Raw genomic sequence first — 14,530 nt, forward strand, 5'->3', positions numbered from 1 at the left:
ATTCACATTAAAACACCTCTGGCAGTGCAGCACACCCTCAGTACTGCATCAGGGCATAGCTTCAATTTGGTGCTTACATCTCTGAAATGGAACTTGAACCCACAGCTTTCTGACTCAGAAGCGATAATGCTATCACTGGGCCACAGCTGAAAACCAGACAAATAGGTTGACATTGTTTTGAGCAGTTTTGTGTTAGTACTATGGTTGGGACAAAATTACATCACAATGATGAAGAGTTTAATTTTCTTGAGGTTTTTTGCAACTCCCTATGTCTGAACATTACAGAAAAAAAACAAGCATTTCACAAGTCACCTAAGTATTTGTCATATGCAAATAGATCATTAATTGCTATGAAGGGCCGAGTGGCTTACCAAATGCCTAGTTTCAATTTCTATGCTATTTCGTGGCCCAGTTTTACAGCCACTACAAAAGTCACACAGATCTCAGGAGTTCCCAAACCACAATTGGTGCCACTGTTCTAACCCCTAGTATTTCAAATGTCTGCCTGCTATCCTGCTTAAAGCAGTCACATGCAAAATCAAAATGACTCTGTTGTTGTGAGGGTGAGTAAAGCAGAAAATATTATTCTGAATCCGTCCAGTTTCTCTAATGCAAAGCAGACCCATTGAGCAATATATTCCAGTCACATTGTTGCTACTGTACCAAGCAAGGAACCTCCTTGGTTTGTCACAAGGCATTGCACGGTATTAACAAAATTCCTCATTGCCATTCTCATACTTGTCACTGCTATTCAATGTCTGAAACATTAGTGAGAAAGAGTTTGAGCAGATACTGTAACAGAGTTTAGGGAAGAGCTTTCAATTCCATCCTGCTCTCAAATGCATTTGAGTTTGATTTGGATTTAGATTTATTGTCATGTGTAATCAAGTACACAAATACAGGAGTACATTGAAAAGTGCGCAAAATTGCCACTTTCTGGCATCGATGTAGTATACAAAAGACAGGATTAAAAACAGAATCAGAAATACAAAAAAAGGAAACAACAAGATCACTCCCCCTCATTCACCATGAGTCCTCGCCTCCAGTAAGCCCATCCCTCAGTCTGAGATCACTCAAGTTCCCCAAATCCTCTGCATGACACCGCAGCGGGAATGTCACCAACTCTGCCATCAGATACCTGGGCCTAGCCATGCCCTGGTACCGCACCACCATCACTGGAACCCCTGTGTCACCACTCTTCGATGCCATATTGCCTCTGCCAACATTGTTGCCACCATGAGTCTGTGCTGGGCCGATCTTGACCATGCAGCTGCTGGCTTCCAAACTGGGCTCAAGCTCAACGCTGTGCCCCTATGCCTCATTCTGGCTTATGTTGCTGCCACTGCCGGCTCCTTGGACTGCCACTTCAACAAAGAAACCCGCTACTACCGATACTCTGGGAAGGGGATCACTCCTGCTGCTGCCGACCCCCGAGAAGGGGACCACTCCTGCTGCTGCCGACATTCCTGGAAATGGGACCAATGCAAACCAAAGATTAAGGAAAAAAAAAGGTTTGAAATGCCCAGAGAGCATGCATCGAAAACAAAAATATCAGAGGTCCAACTGTTTTTGTTTTAAAAGCAGTAAAAGAAAAATGCTGAGAAGAAAACCAAAAAATCTCACAGTAGACAGTCTGGACGATTACAGTAATAGTATCTTTTGATTTAGTCATGGCATTTGATAATGACAAGACATGGAGACTTTTTTTTAATGGCAGTGTAACGCAGACAATTCAGAATAATGGGAGCTTTATCCACTGCCACATTTAGTACAACATGAATGCCTCCCATGTTACAGCAACAAAATCACATTTTATTGCAGTCCTCCTCCTTTTACAATTGGTGCCTACATTTTTTTTACAGTATTTGTTCAGCTTGCACAAAGCCTATTTAAACTACAAACAAGTTTGAAGTTGAGAGGGAGGCCATTCAGATCTTTATGTCTGTGGAAATTGAAAAAGAGGAGCCAGTTTAGTAACACTTACCAGCTCTTGTCCATAGTGTATTTAGGTTACAACATTTAAAGTGAAAATGCTTTTTTAAATGTTAGGAGTGTTATTTTTTGCCTCTACTAACCTTTCAGGCACTGAGTACCGTATGAGACTTACTTCTTCACTTTTATTTAATCCTCTGCTAATTAGTTTATATCTGTGCCCCCAAGTTATTGCGAAAAGGAATAGGTTCTTCCTATCCTCAAATAAATCCCCCAAGCCCTCTCTATTCAAAAGAAAACTAGCCCAACCTTTATTATTTTCGCCATAGCTAAAACTCACCATTCCTGGAAGAGTTCTTAAATCTTCTAGTGTGATCATATACTTCCTGTGATGTGGTAATGAGAACTGTTTGCAGTACTTTAACTGTGGCCTAAGTAGCATTCTACATAACTCCCCATAACTTTCCTGTTTTTCTGTGGCTCAGCTAATAAAGTGTATCCTGTATCTCTTCTTAACCACCTTTAACTATCTGTCTATGAATATTTTCTTTGTTCCTCTATATTTCTCACTATCTTACATTTTGTGCATACCTTCACCTCCCTTCCCCCACCCCTTGTTTGTACAAATGAAATATCTAATTGGATATTTCCAAAGGGATCTACTAAGGAAAGATCATCGCAGCTTCTAAATCTGTGGTCATTTGTAGCCTTATGTGAAGCTCCACTACTAGTTCTCCCTAACCCTCCATAGCTCCCCTATATCTTATGATGGTGTCCTCCAAAGTAGAAGATCGGAGTTGGATGAATTGTCATTGTTTTGTTTCTTGGTTATTAGTTTGACAATAGTTTCAGGTAGAAAGGAGGCATTGGGAATCTGTCACGTTCCATCTCAGTATCCGACCTTCAGAATCCAAACTTTCTAGCTCCAACTTTGTGAAGATGGACAGAGAGCTGTCAACGGTGCTTGAAGCCTTGACATCATGGAAAGTGCTGTAAACTTACAGGACCATTTGTTAGACACATTTGCTGATACAAACAGAGATCATTCCTCTAAGATGCTTAGTAGTCCATTTCCCTTTGCTAACTGCCTCTCTGGTATATCCCACATATTAGGCAGGCTGATGTGGAGATGCTAGAGTTGGACTGGGGTGGACAAGGTCAAAAATCAAACAACACCAGGTTTTAGTCCAATAGCTTTTTCAGAATTGCAAGCTTTTGGAGCTCAGTTCCTTCCTCAGACATGGTATGATACAGAGGTATATGACACAGTATTTATAAGCAAAAAGTTAACAACTTTAAAACTAGTTGCCCTTGTTGAATCCTTTAATCAGTTAGGAAGTAGACTGCTGATTAAAATGCAAAATCTAGATCGCTTTCAAGGCTTTGTCCCTAGATAATTAAAGGTTTTATCAATGTATAAGAGGTGACATCTCAGGTTAGACAATGACTTTAGTTCTGGAGACAGAGCATATTCCTGCTTATCAGAGTGTAATCTACTGGGCAGGCGAACCATGGAATGACATGCCCATTGGAAAACATTAATTGATTCTTTTCTGACTTTTTGATGATACAATTTAAACAAAAACAACAGCGCAAATCAAAAACCACAGGGATGATAATAATCATTCATTCAAAGTTGGAACACACAATACTTCAATATACAGACGCATCAAACAGGGTGAAAGGAATTTACTGAAATTAAGAGCTGAGACACTAAGTTAATGAAAAGGAAGAAAGACAATCAAAATAAAGCAATGATGAATTTATTTAAAATACAATCAAATTTAAGGAATAAATTAATCTAACCGCAAAGAGAGCCCATTGAAAACACAAAACATTACACAACATTGCCAGTCTTAAAATGTACCAGTGTTATTCTTTATGAGTCATCTAATGTAATCCAATTCTGAGAATGGTTTCCTGTACTCTCGAGCATTGCTTTATCTAAGCAACTTTCTTTTTAAAAGGAAAAGCATTTTTTTGACAGTGGCTTGTGACAGAGAATGCCAAAGTCTAAGTACTTTGTATGTAAAGACATTTTCAAAACTTTGCCTTCAATTCTCCTTGTGAGCATTTTAAATTTGATACGTCCTGTCAGAGTTCCACCAATGATTAGAAATGATTTATCGCAACATACTTTATTATGAGCTTCAGCATCTTGAATACCTGAATCAGGTCATCCTTTGATATCTCACATCACTCTTAAACATTTTATTCTTCCCTTCCTGGTAGCTTCCTCTTGAATCTACCCCTATTCTTGTTATAATAATGGAACTATGGTTTAATTTTATGCCTAAATCAGTTCAGTTTCCACCAGAGCCACTCATTCCAAATGTTGGTTCAAATGTAGCCCAAAGAGCTGAAATCCAGAGAGCAGGTGAGAGTGATATCAAGGCCACATTTGACAGTGTGGCATCAAGAGGACCTAGCAAAACTGGAATCAATGGGAATCAGGTTGTTGAAATCATATCTGGCACAAAAGGAAGATAATTGTGATTGTTGGAGGTCAGTCATTTCAGCTCCAGGACATCTCTGCAGGACAGTCCCTCAAGGAGTGTCCTTGGCCCAACCATTTTCAGCTGCTTTGTCAATGACCTTCTCTGCATCATAAGATCAAAAATGGAGATGTTCATTGCTGATTAGATAATGTACAACACCATTTGCCACTGAAGCAGTAAATGTTCAAAAGCAGCAAGCTCTGGACAATATCCAAGTTTGGACTGTTAAGTGGCATGTGATATTAGTACCACACATGTTCCAGGCAATTACCACCTCCAAGAGATTGTCTCTTGACAATCAATGGTGAGTTACTGAATTTCCCACAATTAACATCCTGTGGTTATTGTTATCCAGAAACTGAACTGGATATCCATATAAATATTGTGACTACAAGAAAGGTTAGCGGCTAAGAATCTTGCAGTGACTAATTCATCTTTTGACTTTAGTCCACCATCTACAAGGCATAAGTCAGGAATGTGTTGGACTACTCCCCGCTTGCCTGAATGAGTACAACTCCAACAATACTCAAGAAGCTTGACACTATCCAGGACAAAGGAACTGGCTTGATTCTCAAACAGTCTACTTCTAAGGAAATGCAATGAAAATTCCAACAAATTTCACAGAAAACCAGAGACACAAACCCAATGAAAATCAGGTATAACTTTTAATGTAACAGTAACTTCCACGACCTTCACACACTAAATGGAAAATCAATGTTGCATTCTTCATGAAAATTAATATTTGTATATTAAATAGCTAAGAAGGGATCACAGTATTAAAGTGTTTTGGACAAGTTGAGCTTAAACTGGTATTACTTCATGCATAAACATGACCTTTGGGGGCTTGCTTGATCACTTCGCGGAATTCAAAAGAATTACCCTAACCTCTGAAAGTTAATCTTACTAATCGTTTACATTATCTAGTTGATCCCTCCAACCTGTTCAATCACTCTTCCTGTTTCTTTTATCTGTCCAGGCACATGTCCACTTGGTTATTGATGGGTGTGGTATGATCACTGGAGGCTGAATTGATGAAATGACTGGCATCATGCAGATATTTCTTCAGCTGGATTTTCTATTTAATGACAGTCAAAGAATAATTTGCTATTAGTCCATAATCAGACATCAAGGAATCTACGTCTGACTAAAATGTCTTCTTGGCACTGTTTAAACAATGTTGAAGCCATCCCTCATGCTTTCAACTAGCATTACATTTCTATATGTGTGGCACTGATGTCTGCTTTTTACCAATCATGGTCAATGACAGGTCTTCTTTACAATCATCTCTCCCCTAACAACAATAACCATTTATGATAACTATGCAAGAATTCAAATTCCAAAATAATCTTAATTTTTAAATCAATCTGTGCTTCACTCAATTCACTCATGAATGTGAGTGACTGGGTTTGGACTGTCAAGAATGCGCACATTATAATGCCAGGTCCTTCTTAGAGAAAGAAAGACAGAGAGACAGGCTGGAATTTTTGCTTTGAAGGAAAATCTCTCCATTGTTACAGCATTATTTTCCAGAGACAGATTGGCTCCGAATGTAGTAAATGCTACTTTTGTAAGTGGAGAGATGGCAACAACTATCAAATTGTACTTCTGTCTTAGGGAGGCAGCTGCTAATATAGCCACTGCCAATCCAGCAGTCCTCTCTGATTTTTGTCTGCCAGGAGTGGGACAATGTGCTGTGCAGATTAGACTTTTTAAGAACAGCTTGCTTGGAGAGATTGGGTACACTTTTGGAGAGGTCAGATACTTCTTTGGATATAGTTTTGGGATACCTTTAGGGACGTTAGGTGACTTTTGGGAGAGGAAAGGTGTCCTGTGAAATCATTAAAAGTAGAGGTGAATTAATGTAAAAAGCAAATAAACTAAGTCAAACTTTAAACCTCATTGGAACAGTCAACAGCAACTGGCTTAAGCATTTAAAACTCCTACCCTTGAAATAGTTGAAAAACATGCTGAGTGGAATTTTTTTTTGCTATTTCAATCTGTTCACATAATCATCAGCATGATAATTACTGGAATGGTGCTGATTGACTTATTTCAGAAGCATTGTAAGGCGGCACGGTGGCACAGTGGTTAGCACTGCTGCCGCACAGCGCCAGGGACCTGGGTTCAATTCCCGCCTCAGGCGACTGACTGTGTGGAGTTTGCACGTTCTCCCCGTGTCTGCGTGGGTTTTCTCCGGGTGCTCCGGTTTCCTCCCACAGTCCAAAGATGTGCGGGTCAGGTGAATTGGCCATGCTAAATTGCCCGTAGTGTTAGGTAAGGGGTATGGGTGGGTTCTCGCTTCGGTGGGTCGGTGTGGACTTGTTGGGCCGAAGGGCCTGTTTCCACACTGTAAGTAATCTAATCTAATTATCATACTGGGGTGCCTGCCATTTCACGATTTGGCTGAGAGTTCCACACTGTTACAGACTCTTTGAAACAGGTCTATGAATTTCACTGCTCGTTTTTGTATGGGATTGAAGAAAGTTCAATGGAATGAATGGATTCTTAATTCATGGCAGCATTTTGGAAATAATGAATCCTTTAATAGATACTTGAGAATGTAATTTTATGTTATTTTAGCGTGGTTCCAGATATTTGCCCATGATGGATGTCAGGTGAATTGGTCTGGTAGATGCAAGGCTAAAGGGTAGTATGTGCCAGCCATGAGGGTACAAGAGCTATAGTGGTTGGGTGAGGAGGCATAAGCTGTCATGGAGCTATGTGTGGCAATGAGGTGTTAGCAACGGCTATGAGGTGGCATGAGTTGCCATTGATGGGGAGTGTGTGTGGTGTTGTTGAGGGGAGACAAAGGGGTGGTGGCTGAAAGGGCTGTTTGTTGTTGTAGTGTTTTTATTAAAGATCTGGTTCACAGAGCCCATTTCAGCAACCTGTCTTCCACAATCAGCCTCCACATAGTCGTTTGGTTCATGTACCATGGCTCCCAAAGCCCTACCCCCTACCCTAGAACAAAAATGCTACCATCTACAACACTTCTTTCCAGGTCAGGTTATGGAGCCAGAATCTGTGCTCCTGATCCAGGAGCAAAAATGAAGGTCAGAGGAAACTCTACACCCCACCCGTGAAGGCTTTGTACAATCCTATTAGAGGTTAGAAGCTGACAGTTTAATATCCAAACAATGTGAAGAAAGGCACATGAGAAGTCAATTGCCATCTGATAATTGGCAAGAAATTCCCACTTTGGTCTTTTATATTCTTTGCAGGATGTGAGATGTTTATCATTGGCAAGAAACCCATTCATAATTATAAAAACCCAAAGAACTACAGATGCTGGAAATCAGAAACAAAAACAGAAATTGCTAGAAAAGGTCAGCAGGTTTGGCAGCATGTGGGGCGAGAATTCAGAGTTAACATTTCAGGTCAAGCGACCCTTCCTCAGAACCCATCCATAATTATCCTTCAGAAGGTGGCAGTGAGACACCTTCTTGAACTATTACAGTCTGTGTGGTGTAGGTACACTCACAATGCTGTTAAGGAGGGAGTTTCGGGAATTTTGATCCAGTGACAGTGAAGGAATGATGATACGGATCCAAGACACCACGGTGTATGGCTTGGAGGGGAAATTGCAGATGGCAGAGGTCTCAAGTTTGCAATGTGCTACTGAAGGAGCTTTGGTGAGTTGCTGCAGTACGTTGGATGTACTCTTGCACTGTTCGTTCAACATGGCATCTTCCATCAAGATGATTAATAGCTCATGCATCTGTTCAGATGTGCAAAATGCAGAAAATAGCTCCAGCCCTTTGGGTGCAACTGGCGCCTGTGTACTGTCTTATTCAGCCTAATATTTTACTGAATATCATCTTGTTTATTTAACAGCTGTATTTATTTTTAATCGTAAAACAAACATTATCTTCATTATTGCTGACAATATAAACTGGGGTCATTCTGTCTTGTTATTTTGCCGACTGCTGTGCATAGTTATGGTCCCATGCCAAACAATACATCATTACTTCCTCTGTTAAAAGATCTTTACTGCGAGGAGTCATAAAATCTTTGTGGTGCTTCATGCTTTGCTTCAAATTGCTCTCCCCATTAACATCATAAAATTAAGACAAATCTGGGTAATAAACTGGACTGAATAGTGAAAATGCTTGTAATCTGAATCAAAAACAGAAAATGTTGGTAAGTATTCAGCAGAACAGACAGTATCTAGAGTGAAAGAAACATTGATAATGCTCTAAGGCAATTGGCATTTCTCTGAACTGGAAGACCAGCGATGGACAGCTTTGACCCTTGACAATACTCCAGGTCTGACAGCAGACCATCATCATGAACCATCATCTCTACCGCATTCATGACAGATGGTGCCTGGCTAACTTAACAATTCCACTGTTTTCAGTTTTTATTTGAATAAACACATTTGTTTAATAAGCTTAAATCCAATAAATATTTTTGATCGATAAGCAGAGACAGCATTATTCCTTTCTCTCCTTTGACTGAATAAACAAAATTCCAACAAGTCTTCACTCAGAATAATAGTTTAAAGTTATTTCAAATGCAGGCTGAAGTGAAACAAATGCAGTGTTGTTTGCCAGTCATATAGTGTCAAAGTTATACTAGTCACGAGAACAACATATGGGCAAAAAAAATGTTGTTTTCCCAAAACACTTCAGTTCACATAGCAACCATTTCTTTTTTTCTCTTGGCTTGATAACTGGAAATTTCATCAGTTGCTCTATAACTGTAATAGATTTGGATGAGAAACATGCAAAACACTAATCTAGTTTGTATTGTCTGAGAAATATTAGCCAAGCAAAAGAGCTACACGTACAATGCTTGATTAAAATGGTTCTGATTTTGAACTGCAGCTATTGTTAAAATATAAATCATTCTATAAACAAATTCAAATTTTGGATTAACTGCTAAATTAAAGGATCTAATTATCTAAAATAAATTACCTGCTCTTGGAGTCTTTAAGTCCAACATTTCATGAAAGAGGTTGGTGTTGAACAAAGAAATATTTTTACATTTAATGTCTGTCAGAAACTCAGGTTAATTGTGGTAAACCAAAGATTCTCTCAACTAAAACTCGCATTTTCTGGCCCAAATTCTTGAAGAATTTCCCGAGTGGGATATGGTTTAATTTTCTACAAAAGATATATGGTTTAGTCCTCTGAGTGATGCTGCAAATGTTATGCTATTCACTGCAGAATTAGCTCTAAACTTGAAACTGGGCTGTCAAACTGATTTCACCTGGGAGAGAGGAAAGTTCAATCTCAACATGTTAAACTAGATTCAAGCTATAAATTACGCAAGTGCATGATTTCAACTCCCGAGGCCTCCTTTTTTTTCATGTTAAGTGCCCAAATTCACATTCTTGCAAGAGAGAAGTAGGAAGTATTGATCAATGTTTTACAAAACTTTCATGGAATACTTGCCATGTAACTTGACATACTTTTTAGAAAGAAAAATGACTAAATATTGTCTTGCTTTGAAGAACAACCGTCTTTGTCTCTTTCTTAGAAGTTTTGAGAACTTAAGCAAAAATTGGGAAATCTGGGAAAATTCTGAGAGATAATCAGAATTTATTTTTGCAGAAGATGTAGATTTGGCAAAGAGTGCATTCAAGGCTCAGAACGTGCGGGATGATTCAAGTTGATAAAACTGCTCCTTTGAGCTGTCATTCTAATTATGCACTATTGCGTATTATATGGACAAAATATAGACCGTCATTATTGGAGAAGAGGCAATACCTGGTGATATATGATCAACAAAAGAAATCTGAAAGAATGACAAATCCAGCTCTGATGTGATAATCCACTGCTTCATCTCTGGAGCCGGAAGCTAAGAACAATCAGTGGAGTGCCCAGAGGTTCATTGGGTAAATGAACCATGAAACATATGGAATAGATTTTGAATGTGTGTGGGGGGCAGAGCCAGAACAAAAAGCATTGCTGGTCCTAGATACAATTTTTGACTATTATAATTCCCGGGTGTCATTTAAATGCTTCTGGTCTACTTCCTGCACATATAATCACACTTGTAGTACTAATACACAGACATGCACAGGATCTCTCTTATAAATGAGTGTGGAGAGGCACTCACACAGTTACAGAATCTTCTCTTGGACAAATATATGTACAGAAGATCAACACCCTCACACACGCACACATACTTGCAGAAGGTACACACCCCAGATAGATTTGTGGAGTGGGCAGATAAAGTTCAATAGAGAAGCATGAGGTGATGCATTTGGTGAGAAGATCATGGACATATAATATAAGAGGTACAATTTTAAAGGGAGTGCAGGGGCTGACAGCCAGTGTGCACAAATCAATGAAGGTAGCAGCAGAAGTTAACAGAGCAACTTGTAAAACGTACAGTATCATGGACTTTACTAACTGGGGCTTTGAGCAAGGAGGTCATGCTGAAGTTGTATAAGGCCCTTCTCAGACCTCAGCTGGGTTATTGTGGGCATCACACTATAGGACGGATCTGAATGTAGTGGAAAGACTGCAGAAGAAATTTACAAGAACAATTCGAAGAATGAGAAGCTTTGATTTTGAGGATAACTTGGAGAAGTTGGGACTGGTCTCGTTGCAGAGAGGAAGGTTAAGAGAAGGCCTGATAGAAGTTTTCAAAATCCTGAAGGAACAAGATAAAGTAGAAAGAGAGAAATTGTTTCCAATCACTGAAGGATCAAGGAACAAATGGACACAGGTTCAAAGTGATTTGCAAAAGAAACAAATGTGATGTTGGAAAGAAAGTTTTTCCAAAACAAGTGGTTTGGGTTTGGAATGTGCTGCCTGGAAATGTGGTAGAGGCAGGTTCACTGTCATTCAACTGGTAAAGCATTCAAGAAGGAAGAGGTCGATTGTTTCTATTTAACAAATGTGCAAGGAAATGGGGACAAAATAGAAGGGTGGCACTAAGTCATGATGCCCATTTGGAAAGCCAGTCAACACAATGGACCAAATGGCCTTCTTCAGTACCATAAGACTTCTCTGGTATCAATCTATATATATTCCTGAAATAATGTACAAAAACAAACTGCAGACGTTGAAACTCTGAACCAAAAAACAATCAATGGCAGTGGGTAATGAGTCAGTCAACAACTGGTAAAAGAGGGAACCAATTAATTATTAAAATTTGGACTCATTTTCAGAAATAACCAACAATCTGAGCGTTTCCAAGCATTCTCTGTTATTAATTTCCGTCTGTTGGTGGCTGCAGTGCTCTGTGAATCAAATTGTTTTTACAGATGGGTGAACAGAGAAATGTATTTCCCTTTACTTTATAGCCTTCCAATATCGTCCACCTTTCACACACAACGGATTTGATAACAACATCACAGAAGGATGCTTTGTACTTATGGGATGCTGTCTCCACAATCTTCTCTTGGGAGGTCTGCACAAAAGTAAACGAATGCTGAGAGCATTTGAGGCTGTTTTGGACGTATTTTATGTCAGTTTGTTGATTGGATGCCAGAGCAGAAATGAGTTGTAATGTCAATAGAAAGCACTCACAGAAGACCTGACCATCTCTAGTGTGACCCTGACAATCTGTTACAAAATGAGAGAAATAAAAGCACACCATTGAGATTGTTGCTAACGAGTTTCAAAATTCTTTGCAATTTGTGCGTATTCCATAGGAGAAAGAAAGAAAGCAAAATTGTATTCATCCTCAGCTTTTCTGGCCGTACATGCATTTGTCAGGCCAATAAAGAAGCTTGGGAGTTGGGACTACGGGGACAGCAAAGTGTGAGTGGACACTTGTCTTCCTACCCCATCTAAGAAGGCATATAGGACACATGCTTTTGTCAGTCATGGCACAGAGTATAAGAGCAAGGATGTAATGTTGTAGCTGTACAGAGCTTTGGTCAGGCTACAGCTGGAGTACTGTGTACAGTTCTGGTCACCTCTTTACAGGAAGGAATGTGATAGCACTAGAAGGGATACAGAAGAGGATCAAGAAGATGTTGTCTGGAATGGAGAAATTAAAAAACAAAATTAAAAAACAAATAAGGAGAAACTAGATAGGCATGGATTGTTTTCTTTAGAGATGGAAAGACTGAGGGGCACCTGATTGAGGTAAATAAGATTATGAGGGGTATGAACAGGCTGCATAGCAAGCAGCTATTCCCCTTGGTTGAGGAGTCAATCACAAGAGGGCATAATTTCAGGGTAGGAGACAGGAGATTGAGGGGATTTGGGAAAACCACTTAATGGCTGGTGGGAATCTGGAATCCACTGCCTGGGAAGGTAGTGGAGGTTGAAAACTTACAACCTTTAAAAATATTTGGATGAGCCCTTCAAATATCATAACATTCAAGGATATGGGACAAGTGCAGGAAATTGGGATTAGTGCACTTTTAGTAGTAGTTACGTTGGTGCAAACTCGATGGGCTGTAGGGCCTTTTCTGCACTGTATAAATCAATGAATCTATGTATCTTTTGGTCTAGTGAGATTCACACACTTGTGTCTTTGGAAGTTACTTTAAATGTTATGGTGAGTTCAGGGAACCTACAATGTGTGAGATTTGAAGACTACAGAGATGCTCACTTGGACAAAAACTATGATGACAATGGTTACTAAAGGTAAAGGATGGAAGTTGGGTGGAGATAAAGACAAGGAGGAAGATGGAAGGGGTGGGATAAATGAAGAAACGGTGAGGATTTCTTGTGATTCAGGGAGCCAATAATACACAAACGTGGACAAGGGATCTAGTATAAAAGTGATACTTGAATAGGTGTAGCAGAGCAGCAGTCCACGAATACAGCACAGGCTTGTGCATGGGGCTGGCCTATGAAGATCTGCAGAGTTAATCAGTCTATTGCAATCACTGACAGTGGCAGAGATAGTCAGCTTTAGTGCTGGAGGCTCCTTTTGGGAACTCACAAATAATATCTTAGGATTCAATCCAAAGACTAAACGGTTAATTTTTATTTTCTACACATTTGCCATTAAGTCGTTCTTTGCAATTTGCATGCACTCATTGATTAAATAAATATCTTATATTGTATACAGCTTTTCACAGCCTCCAACCATGAAGGCCCTCCTACTATGCCGATTATCATGCCTTAACTACACTAAAAAAAAACTTCTGCCCGTATCCCTGTATTCCCTCCCTATTCATGTAACCAGCCAGATGCCTCTTAAGTGTTACCAATGGGCTGCTTCCATCACCTCTTCTGGCAGTGCGTTCCAGGCTCTTGCCACTCTCTGTATGAAAATCTTTCCTCACACATCTCCCTTAAACATTCCCCCTCTCACCTTGAACCTGTGCCCCCTTATAATTGAAACCTCAACCCTGGACAAAAGCCTCTGATCTATGTCTTTCATAGTTTTGTAGACCTCTATCAGGTGTCCTCTCAGCCATCAACTTTCCAGTGAAAACAATCTTACTCTTTTTAACCTTTCTCATAGCCAGTGCTCTCAAGACCAGGCAACATCCTTGTGAACCTTCTCTGTACACTTCCCAAAGCTTCCACGTCCTTCTGATTGTATGGTGACCCAAAACTGCACATAATCCTCCAAATGTGGCCTAACAAGGGTATTGTATAGCTGCAACATGGTTTGCCAACTCTTGTACTACCTGCTTTGGCTGATGATGGCAAGCATGCCACATGCCTTCTTAGTCACCTCCGTTACCTGTGTTGCCACTTTTAGGGAATAGGGACCCACACACCCAAATCTGCCTGTATGTTAATGTTCTGAAGAGTTCTGCCATTTACAATATGATTCACACCTAAATTTGGTCTTCCAAAATGCATCACCTTGCATTTGTCTGAATTAAACTCCATCTGCCATTTCTGTGCCAAGTCGCCAATTTAGCTATAAACTATTGTATCCTTTCACAATCGTCAACACTATTAGCAACTCCACCAATCTTCATGTCATCTGCAAACTTACTAATCAGACCACCCACATTTTCCTCCAGATGTTTCCACACTGTAGGTAATCTAATCTAATCATTTATATGCAGTACAAACAACAGTTTGTCAGTAGTTTGATGGGAACTGATAGACTGAAATGTAGGAGTTGATACTTGATGTAACGAGATTCGTCCACTTTGGTTGAATGTTTGAAAAGTTAGTTAGTTTTGAACGTCCATACAGCTCTAACTGAAGCTCTTTTAAAAA

At 39.7% G+C, this 14,530-nt stretch overlaps 1 protein-coding gene across 3 annotated transcripts in view; it reads right to left on the reverse strand.

Annotated features, from left to right (window-relative positions):
• The window catches only part of ddr2a (discoidin domain receptor tyrosine kinase 2a), a 166,526-nt gene that overhangs the window by 69,315 nt on the left and 82,681 nt on the right, over window positions 1-14,530 (reverse strand). The gene's annotated exons all lie outside the window — the stretch shown is intronic.

Source organism: Hemiscyllium ocellatum, chromosome 9 (genome assembly GCF_020745735.1).
Source record: "Hemiscyllium ocellatum isolate sHemOce1 chromosome 9, sHemOce1.pat.X.cur, whole genome shotgun sequence".
Lineage (NCBI taxonomy): Eukaryota > Metazoa > Chordata > Chondrichthyes > Orectolobiformes > Hemiscylliidae > Hemiscyllium > Hemiscyllium ocellatum.